The sequence below is a fragment of the Staurois parvus genome, unplaced genomic scaffold (assembly GCF_062004578.1).
Source record: "Staurois parvus isolate SC_StPar_1 unplaced genomic scaffold, SC_StPar_1.0 ptg000952l, whole genome shotgun sequence".
Lineage (NCBI taxonomy): Eukaryota > Metazoa > Chordata > Amphibia > Anura > Ranidae > Staurois > Staurois parvus.
This window is the reverse complement of record NW_028318748.1, coordinates 156064-176072: the sequence shown is the minus strand read 5'-3', so window position 1 is coordinate 176072 and position 20009 is coordinate 156064. Positions and strand designations below refer to the sequence as shown.

General features: G+C 42.8%; 1 protein-coding gene across 2 annotated transcripts in view; it reads right to left on the bottom strand.

The window, feature by feature from the left end:
• CHST8 (carbohydrate sulfotransferase 8) overlaps nucleotides 1-20009 on the bottom strand; it is a 362065-nt gene that overhangs the window by 205107 nt on the left and 136949 nt on the right. The window contains exon 1 of one of the 2 annotated variants that reach the window (XM_089656956.1): nucleotides 11670-11691. The exons of the other annotated variant lie outside the window; for it this stretch is intronic. The gene's annotated coding sequence lies outside the window, so the exon portion shown is untranslated. Of the gene's footprint in view, nucleotides 1-11669; nucleotides 11692-20009 lie in introns of those variants that run through there. 2 annotated transcript variants of the gene reach the window in all.

Here is a 20009-nt window from a genome sequence, read left to right as displayed (position 1 = left end):
TCATCAGAGTTGCTGGTGAAGAGGGCACAGCCTTTGAAACGCATAAGTCATGTCCTACAGCACTGAGGATTGGACTGGATTGTGATACAGACATTTTACCCTGTACCTTTGTAAGTACATTGGGATTTTTTTAAATAATAAAAGGTCTTATGGTAATTCACTAGGCCAGTGCACCTTCTTGATTTCTCATTTGTAAAGGTGACACGATCCTGGCTATAGCCTTTTTCAGCCAGACTTCCATGAAACCCTGTGGTTCCTCCAGAGGTTGCTAGGGGTTCCTTGAGCAGGGAACAAGGGTGAATTTTTCTCCCACCTACATAGATTGCCAAAGCAAGGGGGCAATTTTCCACCAACCACCAATGTAAGTTCTACACTGACCACTAATACACTGTTTGTGTTTATTTTCTAGTTTTATTACCCATTTTACTTTAGATAATTTCATTTCAAAACTATCACTAAAAATAATTTGTTGTATAGAGAAAGAGGATGTTAAAAAAAAAAACTTATTTGCTCTGGTTTTCTAATACGAAAGTTAAGTCACTTTTGTCTTTTATTTACACCTTTCTGCAAATTATTGATCACACTGATGTACTTTGAGCTTTAGATAAAATAATTTTTTGCAGAGGTTACCCCAAGACCTGAAAATATTTTTAAGGGTACCATTGAGGTAAAAGGGTTGAAAAACACTGGATTAAAGTAAGGGTTTGTCTATCAAAAAGCGTGTAGAGAGACCTGCAGATATTTTTGCAGGTAGAACAAATCATTGTTATATGAGTTTAGCTGTAGTCCTGAGCTCTGCTGGAAAAATACAGTATCTGAGATCGATGAGTGAGGAACTCCTTGTCCGTGTTTAGGGCCAGAAGATGCTGTATTGATGGGAGGACAACTTGACCTGGCTGTGAAGAGGCTTAAGGTATTCAGAGAACAGCTGGGTCATACCAGCTTCTAACAGAACATTAAAAACATCGAATCCTGCAATCATACAGCATCTGCTGGAATGTGACATTATGTTCACACAACATGGACTTACCTGATGAGGTTAAAGGTTAAAGCTGAACTCCGGTCTGCCAAAAAATGTTAACGTGGGTGGCCCTCCCCCTCTTCTTTTATATCAATGATAGAATATTTATTTAGTCTAGAGGGAAAATCTAATAGAGAGTTATATTTAGGCCTTGTTTACAACAGTGGTTGGGGTTGTGGTAAAATCATACAGTTGAGTTTTACGGCCCCCAACTGCTCCCCCTTTAGCTGCAATGGCAGCAAAGACATTTGTACATATGCCACAATGATGCAGCAAGGCAAGAAAAATCCTCGCTGCTGTGGTCAGCGGACAGTACCGCCACGGAATGCGACCCATTCAACCGAATAGAGGAGAGTGAAGGAAAAGGGAGAGGAGGGAAAGTGCTCCAGGTGATGCATTCAAGAGGTGCGGCAGTGGCACAGAATCTGCAAATATTCCATTACAGAAAGAATAACAGAAAATGAGTGATGGGACTTTGAAGGTACTAAATAATGCTACCCCCAGGAACCACAAAATGTATGTAAAAGAGACGTATACAAAAACATAAATTTTATTACAAATTCCTGTTGTTAAAGGGCAAGTGAATAACCCCAACAAATAAAAGCATATTGGATAAAATTTAGTTCCATATATACAGTCAGCAGCCCCATATACACCTTCCCATACAGATAATCAAATCAACATATACAATGTTCAACATATGAGTCAATCAGAGCATAATGTAGGGAAGGCATAATGTCCCAACGCGTTTCGCAAGTTGAGCTTCTTCAGGGATTCAAGGAGTACAGCTGAAGAGAAAATACAGTAGATGTAATTCACATATATCTAAATATCAATGAGTATAGTGTGCCAACAAAGATGTGTCTGTAAATACACAGTTTAAATTACTCACAACAGTACAAATCATCCAAAACAGAAGAAAAGCTGTGCCTATAGATAAAGGCCCACTAATGGTAGATGTGGAAAGAGAGACAGTTTCAGACCACAGTGAATAACCCAGCGATATGAGGCACAGGCATGTCATATAGGGAGACATAATCCATTGTGGCCAAAAAGGTTACAAAAAGCCAATACCAAAATAAGTTAACCACTTGCCTACCAGGCACTTATACCCCCTTATTTACCAGGCCAATTTTCATCTTTCAGCACTGCCGCACTTTGATTGACAATTGCGCGGTCATGCAACATTGTACCCATATGAAATTTTGATCATTTTTTTCCCACAAATAGAGCTTTCTTTTGGTGGTATTTAATCGCCACTGGGTGCTTTACTTTTTGCGCTATAAATTAAAAAAGTGCAAAAAATTTGAAAAAAAAAAGTTTCTTTGTTTCTATTATAAAATTTTTCAAACAGGTAATTTTTCTCCTTCACTGATGTGCGTTGATGAGGCAGCACTGATGGGCACAAATAGGCGGCATTGATAGGCACTGATAGGCAGCACTAAAGGGCACTGATAGGCGGCACTGATAGGCAGCACTAAAGGGCACTGATAGGCGGCACTGATGGGCACTGATAGGCGGCACTGATGGGCACTGATAGGCAGCACTAAAGGGCACTGATAGGCAGTACTAATGAGGTGTCACGGATAGGCAGCACTAATATGCAGCACTGATAGGCGGCACTGATAGGTGACACTGACGATGGGTACTGATAAACGGCACTGACTGGCATCACTGCTGGGCACTGACTGGCGGCACTGACTGGCACAACCGCTGGGCACTGACTGGTGGCACTGACTGGCAGCACTGCTGGGCTGCACTGGTGGGTGGCACTGGTGGGCAGCACTGGTGGGTGGGCACAGGTGGGTGGCACTGGTGGGCACAGGTGGGTGGCACTTCTGGGCACAGGTGTGTGACACTGCAGAGTGGCACAGGTGGGTGCACTGCTGGGCACAGGTGGGTGCACAGGTGGGTGCACTGCTGGGCACAGGTGGGTGATCTGCTGGGCACAGGTGGGCGGAGCTAGTTGGCGCACTGCTGGGCACAGGTGGGCGGAACTTGTGGGTGGCACTGCTGGGCACCGATCATCAGTGCCCTGATGATCGGTGACGATCCTCGCTCTGACAACTGCCGGTTCTCGGCAGTACTTTCCTCACGATCTGACAGCGTGAGGAAAGTGCAGCCGAAAACCGGCACTTGCATTTCCCTGTGATCAGCGTGTCATTGGACACCGCTGATCACGTGGTAAAAGGCTGGTATGATTGGCCTTTTACCACATCACGTGATCAGCTGTGACCGTAGGACACAGCGATCACGGAGATCGCCGGGTGCGCGCCCCAGGAGAGCGCGTTCTGGGGGAACGTCATATGACGTCCACCCAGAACTGGCCGGCCGCAGTGCAGCCGCCATTTGGCTATCTGCGGTCGGCAACTAGTTAAGTAAGCTAATTGGATTTAAAACCAGAAAGCAATACATATATAAAATGTGAAAAACAGAAATTTATTATAATAAATTTCCCCTAAAAAACCCAAAAATTATATATATATATATATATACACATACTTGTAGCGCCTCTCTAGTTATCCAGGGGGAGCTACCCAGGTTTTTAGTTAGAGGCTGGATAGAAGCCTGGGATGAGTCAGCCAGGGTACTTTTAGTCACAGCCTGAGGGCTCCGCGGGTCAGTTCCTTGACACCTTCCCCTGCTCTAGAAGCTTGAGAAGTTTCTAGAAGGCAGTGGGTGGAGGTAAGGAGGGATGATCTGCATACTCAAGGGATTCTGACTAATCCCCAAGAAGGAGGCTTGGCATGGGGTCAGAACAGCCCTTAACCATGAGACAGCCTGACGAGGAAGTGGTCTGTGTCGGGTGGAGGATGATGTGAGAGGGCATGAGGGCATACATAGTCAATACTTATGTGCTAGGAAGGAGAGAGAGCTTGTGCATGTGTACATTGCTTGAATATTTGTAATGCCCTACATATCGTGTGTTGTTTTCTTACAATTCTAAGTAGTTTGAATGTACAGCATTCTTGTTTAGTAAGGCAAGTTAATATACTTCAGAGGTTTTTGTTTCTTTTCTTTGCTGCAAAGTTACCTAAAAGATACAAAGCAAAACAGCCGAAGAGTAAAGACCACCACAAATTGTATGTGGTGAAAAAAAAAGAAAAAAAGGCAAAAACCTTTGCGCCAACTTTAAATACGTCTCAAATTAATTTCCTCCAGATTTTCCAAATTACTTAGCTGGAAGATGTTGACGTTAAAACTCAAACACACCCCCTTGTGAATCCAGATTATTTTTTCCCCAAACTTTCCTCTCTAAACCCCTGAAGCCGCTGTGAACAATACTTTCAAGTGGAACCAGAAATTACCTGTAGAGATCAGACTTTTTTAATATTAAAAACCTTCATTCGATATTTGATCGAGTCTTTAACCTTTGAAAAATTAAGATCTAGCACTGAGCCCAGCAGTGGAGTATTAGCGGTGACGGCACCCCAGCGTCCAGATAAATGTCTTCTCTCCATCTAAAGGTCTTTCTTCAGAGTGAAATGTTAAAATACTACAGAGATTCGGAGGAGCGCGAGCGATTAATTTCCCAGGAATGCTTTCCATTCCAGAGGTAATCTTCTCACAGTTTTATTTAATATATCTGAATGTTACATGCAGGCTGCTCAGAATACTGGCCCAGCAATGGAAGCTGTCCAAAAATGTTGCCAATATTTTAGCTACCAGGGTAATGCGGGATGACGGTCTTTTTCATATTTACTGAAAATAATCTGATATGTGTACATCTGGTGAGCTACTGCCAGCTACCATCCCTTGAGATACAGTATATATATTTATTCAAATGGTGAGTCACATGCAATCCATTCCGTATCCTCCATGCTCTAGCGTCCAGTGGGTTGCCCATTCACCAATTTAAATCAAAGAGGTGCTGCACAGGAATCCTTGTTCTTACGGTTTAATCTATTAAATCCAAATACATTGGGATAATGGAATAACAGTTTTGGTCTCCACCATTTATCAAGTTCACAAGTGCACTTGGGCAGCCCATAGATGATTCAATTTTCTTTCCTTCCACCACAAGTGGAAGGAAATAAAGTTGCTTGACCTCCCCATCAACACAGTCAGTGCTGATGGAGGGAAAGTCTCCTGCAGCATTATTGTGTTCTGCAGGTGGAGGGCTGGAGCAACTAGGAAGATTCCTGGTGGTTCCAAATTTCTTCCAGTTCTGGATGATGAAGGCCACTGTGCTCATTGGGGCCTTCAATGCTGCAGAAATGTTTCTGTACCCTTCCCCAGATCTGTGCCTTGATACAATCCTGTCTTGGAGATCTACAGACACTTCCTTGGACTTCATGGCTTATTTTGTGCTCTGACATGCACTGTTAACTGTGGGACCTTCTATAGACAGGTTTATGCCTTTCCTAATCATGTCCAATCAACTGAACTTCCCACAGGTGGACTCCAATCAGGTTGTGGAAACATCTCAAGGATGATCAGTGGGAACAGGATGCACCAGAGCTCAATTTTGAGCGTCGTGACAAATGCTGTGAATACTTTGTACATGTGGTTTTTTCATTTTTTATTTTTAATAAATTGCAAAGATTTAAAAATGAACTTCTATCACGTTGCCATTATGGGGTATTATTTGTAGAACGTTGAGGAAAAAAATTAATTTAATCCATTTTGAAATAAGGCTGTATCATAACAAAATGTGGCAAAAGTTAAGCGCTGTGAATACGTTCTGGATGCACTGTATTTTACAGCACTTTACAGAGAACACACTGTATACCCCAAAGATATGTAGATCCCATAATAACATTCAGGTGCACTAAGCCAGCTCCATGACCTCAACCCTACTGAACATCTTTGGGATGCATTGGATCGTCCATTGTGAACCATGTTTTCTCATCCATCATCAATACCTGGCCACACAAATAGACAAAAAATTCCTAGAGACACCCTCCAAAATCTTTTTAAATGTCTTCCCAGAAGAAGAAGAGGATGTTATAGCTGTAAAGTGGAGCCAACTACATGTTATTGGCCATAGGGGGCAGGCAACTCCATATTACTGGCCATGGTTTTGGAATGAGATGTCCAACAATCTCATAGAAGTGTGATGGTCAGGTGTTCGAAAGGCTTTTAGTATATTGTGTACTCCGAAGAAGCTTACAGCTGCCCCGGGCACATTATATGTACGGACAATTTTGGTAAGCCGATTGCAAGATGCTAGTACTAAGTCAGATTCAAGTAGTTACACTATTTGCAGTAAAAAAATAACTTTTATGGTGTATTAATGATTACAAAGCTGCATTATTTTATGTATTTAATATCATTCTGGAGTTTAGATTCAAGTTCTGGCCCCCAACGCTGCAAAGCATTAGCAGTCATCTGCTTAGTCAAAATACTGCATTGATATTTAAAAGGTTTAATGAAGACATGCCTGTTCACCAACCACAAAGATAATTTTACATAATTGAGATCATTTATCATCTCTTCATGGGAGTCTCACAACGGAATATATTTGAGCCTGAAGAAGTGGGACAGTAAACAAGTATTTTTTAGAAGCCGATATACACGAACTTTATTTCATTGTCAGTATGATGCTAATAGGAGAGCAATTAGGCCCCGTGAATAATTAACAATCAGCGGATACAAGGGCCATGGTATCTCAGAAATCAGTCGTTTTAGGAAATGAATTTCTCTCACTTTGGCCGGGGACCGCGTCTAATGTAATTATCAGAGACGAGCACAGTCAGCATGCTAAATTAGCTGCATTATCTCTTGTCACTCAAGAATCCAGATCCATGTCATGGAAGGGAGGGTGGAAAGGGACTCCTGGAGAAGATGACTGCCACTCACTGCATGATATCCCATCATGAACTACCAGCTGTCAGACAGGCATATTGGGCCTTACAGTAAGTTGAGGTCTGAATGGAATGTTGAAGGGTTAACCAGTCAGGATTTTATTTTCACCTGCAGGAGCAAATTGGATCATGAGTTGCTGTTTTTTTTTGCCTTCCTCTGGATTAACTGTGGGTATAAGATTTATAACTTTTTTTTTGTAATGGTTGAACTGGATGGACTTTTGTCTTTTTTCAGCCAGACTAACTATGTAACTATGTAACCAGGCCATGAGGTCCAGCGCTTTCTTCCAATAACCCAAAGGTATTGAATTTACTAAAACTGGAGAGTGATAAACCTGGTGCCGCTGTGCATGGTAGCCGATCAGCTTCTAACTTCAGCTTGTTCAATTAAGCTTTGACGAAAAAACTGGAAGCTGATTGGTTTCTATGCAGAGCTGCACCAGATTTTGCACTCTCCAATTGTAGTAAATCAGCCCCAAAGTCTTCACCACTTGTTAGGTTAATGTGTCGCCATCTTTGATTTGAAAGCTGGCTGTCACTTCCCGATGTTGCACAGTCAGCTCCCCACTGTGTACCATTGGCCGGGTGGGGTAGATTGGACCTGTAGCCTCCTGGGATGTGTGATGTGATTCCAGTAGGCTGCGGGTTGGAAGGGGAAGCAACGTTAGCCATACCTAGGTAAGGGTTAAAGAAGCTGAAGCAGGTACCTGCCCCCCCTCCACCCCAAAAATTCTAATGTTTAACTGGGAAGGGGGAGGGTTAGAAGGAGGCTATGGGGAAATTTCAAGTGAAGGTCTTAAGTCTCCATGTTTAATTCATGGATAATCCCTGCTCTAACCTTTCCCTGCTCTATCCAAATCTAAGAAAAGAATTTGGGGCTTTAGATATACTTTAACTGCCCTCCGCCTTTCCCCCACACTCTGACTCCATCAAGACACGCTGGGACCTGTAGTTCCACCTCTGCCGGTAGGCCACAATGTAGACCAGCCGAAGATGGTGTGGCGTCATCAGTTTTAGAACACTCATGTCTGCCACATCCCGCCACTTCCAGAGCTTATGAAGTGTAAATAAGTCACTTTAAGTGTGTGAATCAAAGTCTCGCTAAGAGAAAAGAGTATATATATTTCCACATCAGCTTATGATGGCAAAAATCAAACATAATCCAACATGAAAGCAGCGAGCAGCCAGTTCTGCTGAGTGTGGTCTAACCTGAACACTAAAGCACTTTTGGACGTGATGTCTGTGGCGCATTTCTAGAGCAGAACGCGGTTCCGGCTGGCTTTTATTGCTGAGCCGCCTTATCAACTTGTAAACAACAAAAGTACAGACATGAAACGCACAAAGAACAACGTATGAAGTGCAAGAGACTCATCGCGGCCAATGAGCCATCATCAGTTATCATTCTGACAGAAAAAAAACATTTGGGGCTCATTAACACTACACAGTTTATTCATTCAAACACGTTAACCACTTGTTGACCGACGCATGTATATAAACGTCCTGTCAGCAAGCGGTTATACCAGGATCATGCTGACAGCTGCAGCCGTGATCCTGGTACCGTTTTTTTCCAGCCAACGATCATCTTTCTTGTAAAAGTGATCCGGGCCATTCTACAGCCTCCCGATCACTATTGCAGCACTGTGAAGGGCAACACATGAGCACACATCTGTGCTCAGTTTGCTCCTTTAGAATCCAGCGGCCACATCAGGGGTCTAATGGAACCCCTGATGTCTCCATACAGAGTACCTGTCATCTGCCCAAAGCAATCACAATGGGACTTTTTCTGAAAATTAAAAAAAAAAAAAAAATCAAAAAGTAAAAAAAAATTAAATAAAATACAAATAATAATAAAAAAATTAAAAGAACCGCATATAACACAAATGGAAATGCACACATTTGGACTGCCATGAGTATTTAAATGGTGATTTCACCACACATGAGTTATCGCTGTGATTGACGGAGTGAGAGCCATTATTCATAATCAACTCTAAACAGATATCCTGTATATCCTCTGTCATCTACGGACAATTGTAGATAGTTTGTCACCATTTCACAGGCATGCAGAATTTTAAAGCTTGACAGGTTTGGTATCTATTTACTCAATACAACATTATATTTTAGATCTTACAAAAAAAAAGGGGGGTATTATATTGTGTTTGTATGCACTGAAATTCATTTCAGTATATTGTTTCCTGAAATATTGTGTTTGATAAATGGCTGTGCCATATCGTGTGACATAAAAAAGTGCAACAGCACACATACAATAATATAATAATACAATAGTATACAATGCATTGGGGTGCTGTTTGCAATGAATGGCACCTCACAAGGATCTGGTGTATTGCCAGGCAGTAAACTGCATTTTTCTTTGCCTCTTATCCTTGATATAGTAAAAGGAAATTAAAAAAATGGTTATTAACCACTTGCCTACTGTTCATTAATGCAGATGCACATGATACTAGGGGGTTTATTTACTAAAGCTGGAGAGTCCAAAATCAGACTCCCTTCTGCATAGAAACCAATCAGCTTCTAACCTCAGCTTGTTCAATGAAGCTTTGGCAATGAAACCTGGAAGCTGATTGGTTTCTATGCAGAAGGGAGTCTGATTTTGGACTCTCCAGCTTTAGTAAATAAACCGCTAGGTGTCCAATCAGCTCATGCCATTTTTCATGGTGGGCTGGACTAGCGTCTGAAAATATCGAATCCACCCGATTTGAAGCTGTCCAATTCGATAATATATTGAATATATAGAAATCTTCTGGGAAAAAAAATTTTTTCGAATACACCCGGACCATTGAATATACAAAACAAATGCCGAAGATACTAAACGAATTCAGAAAGCAAACCGATTCAACATAACAAATAGGATGAAACGCAATTTTTCAATGAACAACGAATCGAAAACAAATGAAAGTTTCCAGCATGCACATGTCCAGCGAAGGGGGGGATCACGGCGAGTCACAGCTGGCTCCCAATAATGACCCAAAACAGCCCCTACTGCAGCCTCTCGCATTGTCAAAAGTTACAATCTTGTGGTCTGATCACTGGGGGAGGGGAGACTGAGGAAATGCTTCCTTCTGCCTGCCTCAGGCTGATCACTGGGGGAGAGGAGACTGAGGAAATGCTTCCTTCTGCCTGCCTCAGGCTGATCACTGGGGAAGAGGAGACTGAGGAAATGCTTCCTTCTGCCTGCCTCAGGCTGATCACTGGGGGAGAGGAGACTGAGGAAATGCTTCCTTCTGCCTGCAGCAGACCGATCACTGGGGAAGAGGAGACTGAGGAAATGCTTCCTCCTGCCTGCAGCAGACCGATCACTGGGGAAGAGGAGACTGAGGAAATGCTTCCTCCTGCCTGCAGCAGACTGATGGCATCATCTCAGCCTAGGCAAAGTCCCCCCGAAAGGCTTTTTTTTTTTTTTAATGAGTTTCCTTTACATTGATGCTGTTGCTGTATATTGTGACATATCAGAAATGTATTCATGGAATGATGGGTCCACTTTAATTAAAGATCTTTATGACATCTCCAGGCTTCCCCCAGGCTAGGCTGTAGGTGTTCTGCTGCTGCAGCTGCTGCTGCAAAAAAAACAATATTTCCCAGAATGCATCACTTGTCCGCAGTCAGTTGACGAGCTAATAGAACAGACAGATTTTTAATTAAAGTTGGGCCATCTCCTGTTTTTTTTCGATTCTATTTTTTGCTCCCACTTAATCCTTGATGGACTTCCTGCTATTTTATCTAAAGCGGGCTCAATGAGCCGGATCAGAGCAGCAGCAGGATCAAGCACATAATCACAATTCATTCATTGAGCCAATTACCTATAATTAATATAATTAGATTTAACTCCCTGGCCCTTAATGCTGCCGAGGGTCCGTGCCTGGCGTCAGCGCACGCAAAGCTGCCAGCCAAGCTCCGCATTTCCCCGCCCCCACCCAAACGTGGCGCAGAAGTTCTAGATTAACTCTTTCATCCACAGTACCACCAAGGAGGAAGGGGGGGGAAAGGGGCACATCGATCGGCGGATGAACGCAGCAGCTGCGCGCAGTCATAAATCACGAGGCGTGCGATCAATAGGAATGTTTCTGTGTCAGCGCTCAGCTCGCATCCCCGCGGCAGACAGAGCGCCGTAACGCCAACCCGCATCCAAAGTCCTTCTGCCAGCCACAGGTTTTTCATTTTACCAAATATATTGTATGTCTTTAAAAATACAAATCTACATTTTTGGAATGCATTTGCAAATATATGTAAAAATATATGTTAAAATGACTTTTTTATATGTAAAAAACAATCTGAAGAATATACTTAAAAATAAATATTTTTAAAAATATATATTTTTTTAAATATATTCTTCAGATTTTGTTTAACACATAAAAAAGTTATTTTAACATATATTTTTACATATATTTGCAAATGCATTCCAAAAATGTAGATTTGTATTTTTGAAGACATATAGTATATTTGAAATGTATTTTTTAAAATATTTTTCATATAGTTTGTAATAAAAACGCATTTCAACATGCAGTGTGTATATATATATATATATATATATATATATATATATTTTTTTTTTAAATTAAAATATATTTTGAAATATATTGAATATGGCCAAAATTGTAGCATTTCAAATATATGGAAATATATTTGAGAAAAATATTTTTAAAATATACTTCAAATATATTTTTCTTCCATATGGGTTGACTTGCTTAAAGAGCTTCTAAATTCAAGAGGTTTTTTGTAACCTTAATGAATTCTGGACATTAAAGCCAGAATTCATTAAGAATTCACAAAACCCACAACAGTACAATCAGTCTGTATATGCAGTAAAGCATGCTTGTTATACTCACTGTGGTACCTAACAGGTTAATCCTCCACATTCTGTAAAAAGGCTGTTTGATCCTGTCTTCTCTGCCCCTCTTCTTGTTGAAATCACCACCTGATAAAGACTGAATCCGTAGTCACATGCACATGCTCAGTTTGGTGTTTATTGCTATTTTTTGGGAGAGTGCATGTGATCAGCATAGGGCCAATCAGCACTGCCCAGACAGAGGTAAGTGGTCCTCCATCCTCCTAGAGCAGAAAGAAAACTCCTCCTACAAGCTTTAACCAGTGCTCTGCTGGACACTGATGGAATCACAAGACTGCGCTAACTGCTGATGAGAAAAGGTATTTATAGTTTTTATTTACTAAAATAATTGCATTTCCATGTTCTGTGTACTGTGGGAGACCAGATATAATGAAAGCAGGGTCCGGGAAGACCGGATATAGTGAATGCAGGGTCCTGGGAGACCAGATATAGTGAATGCAGGGTCCGGGGAGACCGGATATAGTGAATGCAGGGTCCGGGAAGACCGGATATAGTGAATGCGGGGTCCGGGGAGAGCGGATATAGTGAATGCAGGGTCCGGGGAGAGCGGATATAGTGAATGCAGGGTCCGGGGAGGCCAGATATAGTGAATGCAGGGTCCGGGGAGAACGGATATAGTGAATGCAGGGTCCTGGGAGACCAGATATAGGGAATGCAGGGTCTGGGGAGACCAGATATAGGGAATGCAGGGTCTGGGGAGACCAGATATAGTGAAAGCAGGGTCCTAGGAGACCAGATATAGTGAATGCAGGATCCGGGGAGACCAGATATAGTGAGTGCAGGGTCCGGGGAGACCAGATATAGTGAATGCAGGATCCGGGGAGACCAGATATAGTGAATGCAGGATCCGGGGAGACCGGGTGTAGTAAATGCAGGGTCCGGGGAGAGCAGATATAGTGAATGCAGGGTCCTGGGAGACCAGATATAGTGAATGCAGGATCCGGGGAGACCAGATATAGTGAATGCGAGTTCCGGGGAGACCGGATATAGTGAATGCGGGGTCCGGGGAGACCAGATTTAGTGAATGCAGGGTCCGGGGAGACCAGATATAGTGAATGCAGGGTCCGGGGAGACCAGATATAGTGAATGCAGGGTCCGGGGAGACCAGATATAGTGAATGCAGGGTCCGGGGAGAGCATATATAGTGAATGCAGGGTCCGGGAAGACCAGATATAGTGAATGCAGGGTCTGGGGAGACCAGATATAGTGAATGCAGGGTCCGGGGAGAGCGGATATAGTGAATGCAGGGTCCGGGGAGACCAGATATAGTGAATGCAGGGTCCGGGGAGAGCGGATATAGTGAATGCAGGGTCCGGGGAGAGCGGATATAGTGAATGCAGGGTCCGGGGAGAGCGGATATAGTGAATGCAGGGTCCTGGGTTTAGTAACACTTTAGAGTGGTTTTAAAGGCTCACAATTGTTTACCTTCATGCATTCTATGGCATAACCCACCTGGGAACCCTTAAAAAGAAAAAAATACAGCAGACTTAACCGCTTCATCTTCTGTCTGCAGCGGCACTACCACTCTAGGAGATCCCAGGCTGGCTGCTTTCCCTTGAGACACATCAGCCTTTCTTTGGCCCTTGGATGGCACTTCTTTCACGTTGGGACCCTTGGTGCCATATGGAGCATGTTGCCAGTGACTGTCATATGTTATTCGATTGGTCACCTTTTGTCTGTGAGTACATTTTAATTATAATTCAATAAATAGTTATCTGGGATAATGCGCTAGACAAGTGCACTCTTGTTTCCATTCTTTTCTGCAGTCATATCTGACTTCCCCTGTCGTACACAGGAGTAGCAAGGTTTGGCCTATCTGCTTTTCGCATACATTTGGGTTCCACCTCACTTCTCTGTCTTCAGCCCTCTACACCAGGGGTCTCCAAACTATGGCCCTCCAGGTGTTGAAGAACTGCAAGTCCCATGAGGCCTTTCAAGACTCTGATAGCCACAGGCAAGACTCCCAGAAGCAGAGGCATGAAGGGACTTGTAGTACTTCAACGGCTGGAGGGCCATAGTTTGGAGACCCTTGCTCTACACCACAGGTGTCAAACTGGTGTCCCTCCAGCTGTTGCCAAACTACAAGTTCCACGAGGCCTTGCAAGATTGACATTTACAAGTATGACTCCCAAAGGCATGATGGGACTTGTAGTTTCGCAACAGCTGGAGGGCCGCCAGTTTGACACCCCTGCTCTACACCCATGCGCAGGAGCTTTTGGCAGATCCCAGGTAATGACCAGGCAACTGGATCACCTCTCGGCATTGTTGACTCAGTTGTGGAAAGGTAAGACCATATCAGAACAGCTGGAACCATTTCTTTACAAACATCTCAAACCTCCAGTTAGCGCCTCAGAACGTTTCGGTTGATCCGTAAACATTGTACGCGGTGGAGTCGCTGGCTGGACCTGCCAGGTCGTTAAATAGACAATATTAACTTTCGATGAAGGAGATTAAACTAATGGACCTGAGCGACTCGGAACAGAGGATCAATTAAAATAATCTTGTTAATGATTACAGGTTCAGGGAGCAGATCAAATTTAATCTGCCGGCACATCCTTCTATTGTCAGGAGCATCCAATACAACATTAATTCTTCACGATACAATTACATGACAACAATAAACATTAGCGGTCCATCAGGCCTGCAGCCTTTATACCGAAATCAGGAACTGCGAACCGCATTCAACTTTTCCTAACATAGATAAGGTTGTTTACTTAAAGAGACCCTGTCACCAGGCTGGTCACTTCACCTGAAATCTGCCCAGAAGATTACATGAGTGTTCAATGGATATTAAGCATGTTATTTATTTGGAAAAGCCTCCTTTGTATAGACAAAAGCCCTGAAAGTGTTGCTGGGTGCCGCCATCTTGGATGTTACTTCAGCAGCCCACACACTCAAGTGATACTCTATAGCAGTGGTGGTCAATGCTGTGGAGGGTCTGACACCTAAATTATAGACCTCAAATGTGTCCCCTGACAATTCCAGGGAGCAGAGCAACAACAGCACATTTGCATGCATAGAGGTGCACGGTGTCAAGTCAGGCAGCCCATTCTAAATGAATAAAATACAGTGCACCTCTAACATTCTAACATTTCAGGACTGCTGCATTTTTTTTGCAGTGTATCACAATACACACTGGTTCGAGAAGAATAACCCCAGCATTGGTGTCAGTGAGAGCAATAACAACCTTCCCATCAATGGTGGCAGTGGCAGTAAAAAAAAAACCCATTGTTGGTGTCAGTGAATATAATATCAACCCCTAGGATTGGTGTCAGTGGCCTCAGTAATAGACCTCAGCGTTGGTGTCAGTGGATGCAATAATAACCCCCAACGGCAGTGTCAGTGAACACAATAATAACCCCCCAACACTGGTGTCAGTGGGCACAATACTAAACCTAAACACTGGCATCAGTGGATGCAATAACCACCCCCAACATTGGTATCGGTGGACACAATAATAACTCCCACATGGAAGAAAAATATATTTTACAAATATTCTTCCCAAATATATTGACATATATTTTAAATATTTTTTAAATATTTAAATACTACAATTGTGGCCGTATTCAATTTATATCAAAATATATTTCAATAAATAAATATATATATACTGTATGTTGAAATGCGTTTTCATTACAAAATATATGAAAAATATTTTTAAAAATACATTTTGAAATATACTGTAGGTCTTTAAAAATACATTTAATCTACATTTTTGGAATGCATTTACAAATATATGTAAAAATTACTTTTTTATATGTTAAAAAAAATCTTAAGAATATATTTAAAAAATATATATTTTTAAAAATATTTTTATTTTGTAATATATAAGAAACGCATTTCAACATGCAGTGTATGTATCTACACTGTATACATATATATATATATATATATATATTGAAATGTATGGAATATACATTGTAGTATTTAAAATATATGTCAATATATTTGGGAAGAATATTTTTAAAATATATTTTAAATATATTTTTCTTCCATGTGGGTGGTGTCAGTGAGTGCAATAACCACCCTCAACATTGGTATCAATAGGTGCAACAATAACCCCCAACATTGGTATCAGTAGACCCAATAATAACCCCCAACATTGGTATCAGTGGACCCAATAACCCCCAACATTGGTATCAGTGGACCCAATAATAACCCCCAACATTGGTATCAGTGGACCCTATAATAACCCCCAACATTGGTATCAGTAGACCCAATAATAACCCCCAACATTGGTGTCAGTGAGTGCAATAACCACCCTCAACATTGGTGTTAGTACTCCCCTTCACTTCTCTTCCAAGAGATACATGTTAGGAGGTGAGGCCAGAGGAGCTAGGCCAACAAAGACAGTAATTAGGCACTCCACAACAGCTGTCCCAGTCTACTGCGGTCAAAGCATTAAATGTGTTTCAGTCTCCATTGGAGAGTGCATACAGAGAGATTGATTTAATAAACCTGGAGAGTGCAAAATCTGGTGCAGCTGTGCATGGCGGCCAATTAGCTTCTACCTTCAGCTTGTTCAATGAAGCTTTGGCAAGAAAACATGACAGCTGATTGGTTCCTATGCAGAGCTGCATCAGATTTTACACTCTCCAGTTTTAGTAAATCTCCCCCAACGAGCCTATGGGATGAGCATGGAGCCAGCGTAGGTCATTCAGATCTTCCTTGGACCAGTACCAGGACAGGCTCTCCCAGTGCCCAGGGCAAATACACAGAACTGTGTCCCCTCCTCCGCTACTAATGCATGACATACATGAGTGTACCACTCTGCCAGCTCCGGCCCGCCTGTGAAAAACATGAAAAATGCATAAAAAATATCTAAAATAATTACGGTACCACCCCGACAATTAAAAAAAAATATATATATATAATGAATTCCAGAGTTTATCAAGACATTTTGCAGGAAAACGTACGACCATCTGTCCACCAACTGAAGCTCCGCAGAGGATGGGTGATGCAACAGGACAATGACCCAAAGCATACAAGTCATTCAACAAAACAATGGCTGCAACAGCACAGAATACGCCTTCTGGAGTGGCCCAGTCAGAGTCCTGACCTCAACCTGATTGAAACGCTGTGGCATGACCTTAAGAGAGCGATTCACACCAGACATCCCAAGAATATTGCTACACTGAAACAGTTTTGTGAAGAGGAGTGGTCCAAAATGACTCCAGATCGTTGTGCAGGTCTGATCTGCAACTACAGGAAACGTTTGGTTGAGGTTATTGCTGCCAAAGGAGGGTCAACCAGTTATTAAGTCCAAAGGTTCACATACTTTTTCCTCCCTGCACTGTGAATGTTTACATGTTATGTGCAATTAAACCATGGCAACATCTAATGTTTGTGTAGTATTATGTTCAGCAGACTGTGTTCTTCTATTGTGGTGACTTAGATGACGTTCAGAGCACATTTTATGCCCAATTCATGCAAAACTCCACGTAATCCCAAGGGGTTCACATACTTTTTCTTGCAACTGTGTGTGTATATATATATATAAATATATCTATATATATAAATATATATATATACACACACACCCTATAGCAGTGGTTCTCAACCTGTGGGTCGCGACCCCTTTGGGGGTCGAACGACCCTTTCACAGGGGTCCCCTAAGACCATCAGAAAACACATATTTTCGATGTGTAAAGAGCAGCTACTGTGTAGAAAGCAGCTGCTGTGTTGAAAGCAGCTACTCTGTTAAAAGGAGCTACTGTGTTGAAAGCAGCTACTGTGTTGAAAGCAGCAGTATTGGAGGTAAAACGACACTCATGAATTATAATTACTGGGTAAATAATTTTATGGTTGGGGGTCACCACAGCATGAGGAACTGTATTAAAGGGTCACGGCATTAGGAAGGTTGAGAACCACTGCCCTATAGCATAAATCTTACCTTCACCCTTGAAAGTGTATCTGTATCTATAATAAAAATATGCCACTTCAACAAACCCCTCCCACAATGTGAAAACAGAAAATAAAATGTATTTTTTAAAAAATGTCAAAAATAATAATAATGTCCTAAATCAAGTCAATATGCAAAAAAACACTTTTTTTTTGAGGAAACAAGTGTTTTTTTGCATATTGACTTGATTTTAGACATTATTATTATTTTTGACATTTTTTAAAAAAGAAATTGTATTTTCTGTTATCACATTGTGGGAGGGGTTTGTTGAAGTGGCATATTTATTAATACAGATGCATAAAAAATGCAAAAAAGCAGACACACAAGTGTGATCCTGAAAGACAAATGTTTCTCTTTTTACACTGCAGATCATCGCAGCCTTCACTGAAGCGACCCCCCCATTACCCTGAACCCTCCCCCGAACCCCTAGAACAGAGTTGTCCATGAAAGTGTCCTTGTTGTGCGTTTAGCAGCGATAACAGGGAGCGAGCAGCAATCATCTCTTTCCTCCTGTCTCCGGTGACACCCAGGTGATCACACTGTTAAGTATGATATCAGAGTTACTAACACATCTGTCACAGGACCGTTTATACGGCGCCGTCGCAGCTCGCAGCCACGAGGGAGGTGACAGTGATTGAACACAAAGTGTGTTTGCAGTTTAGCGGGGCGATTAATCTCGAACACATCCCTCTCCCTGCCTATTGTCTGCCAAATGACTTTATTAAAAAGTCTGGAAGGGGACGTTTCCCTGAATGGCGCTCGGGGACGGCGCTCTGGAAAAAGGTCACCGCGTCGCCCAGCTGCCCCCTCCCCCCCCCTTCCCCTCCGAGTGAACAAGGATCTGTCGGATGAACCTATCACCTGCGGCAAGAAAATCAAAACGGTCAGAAGGAGTGCGAGATTACGGCGCTGAGCTGTGTTACAGCCCCGGGTACAATGCGACCAAAGGATAGACATCTTATCTGTCTGTGAAGAGCGCCTTCATCAATATCTCCGCCGGATTGTGCAGATAATACAAATGTCGCCTCGCTTGCTGTAATAGAGATTTCACTCTCTATCAGATCATGTAATAAGGACCCGCTGCTGTGCGGCCGTGTAAAAAAACGCGAACAATAGCTGCATCGTTACAGCAGATGGAAATCCAAGTGCTAAAATCTCATGACACCTTCTAAATGTCAGTCTTTTAAATCCTGCAGCTTTCGGTAACGGAATCTTTGGTGTTTAGGCGTTTCCTGTTACCGGGTGACAACGCCAAGTCCCGCAGGCACGCTAATGAGGGGTTCAAGGGGTTAGAAGTAGGAAATACAATGCCTCCTCACTGCCTGCCAAAATGCTCTCTAAACAGCAATCCAAGCATAGATCCCTCTTCAGAGACCAAAGTAAAGCAAGTGTGAATAAACCCTAAGGCTGGGTTCACTCCTAGCGTCTCAGAAACATGTGTTTTTGTACATTGGCATCCTCTTCTGAAGACGTGCGTGGCACGAAACGCGTCAAGGAGGAGTCAATAGGCTGTGATGTTACGCCACCGGAGCCGGCCATCTTGCTAAGTGGACAGTTTTACTACTTTGCTGTGATTTATCTGGATATCTTTTACTTGAAATAAATTACCATATTGAAAATACTACACTATGGACATCTTCTGTTTGGCTCCCCTGCCGAGCTATTAATTTTCAGAGTCCACCCGAGAGATTATTATTATACAGTATTTATATAGCGCTAAAAGGTTTGCTCAGCACTGTACAATAGCAGGGGGACAGAACATGAAACAATACAGTAACAAAACAATACACGAGGGGTTCGAGGGCCCTGCTCTTTCAAGCTTACAATCTAGGAGGAGGGGATAGTTGTACAGGAGGAAGTGGCTGTGGGGGATGGAGTGGTAGGAGGAGTGGAGGAGATCGGCTGTTAGGTGAGGGCGGGGTAGGCTTCCCTGAAAAGATGGGTTTTCAGGGTGCGCCTAAAGGTGAGGAGGGAAGGTGACAGTCTGATGGATTGGGGTAGTGAGTTCCAGAGGATGGGGGAAGTCCTGGAGAAGTCCTGCAGTCGGGCGTGGGAGGTGGAGACCAGGGAGCTAGAAAGTAGGAGGTCTTGTGAGGAGCGAAGATTACAGGTTGGGTGGTATTTGGGAATCAGGTCGGTGAGGTAGTTTGGGGTGGCGTTATGAATGGCTTTGTATGTCTGTGATAGTAGTTTGAATTTAATGCGTTGGGCAATCAGAAGCCAGTGGAGGGATTGGCAGAGGGGGGTGGCAGAAGTGGAGCGGTTGGTAAGGTAGATGAGTCTGGCCGCTGAGTTCAGAATAGACTGAAGCGGGGATAGTCTGTGATGAGGTAGGCCGGTGAGAATAGACTGAAGCGGGGATAGTCTGTGATGAGGTAGGCCGGTGAGGAGGGAGTTGCAGTAGTCGAATCGTGCGAT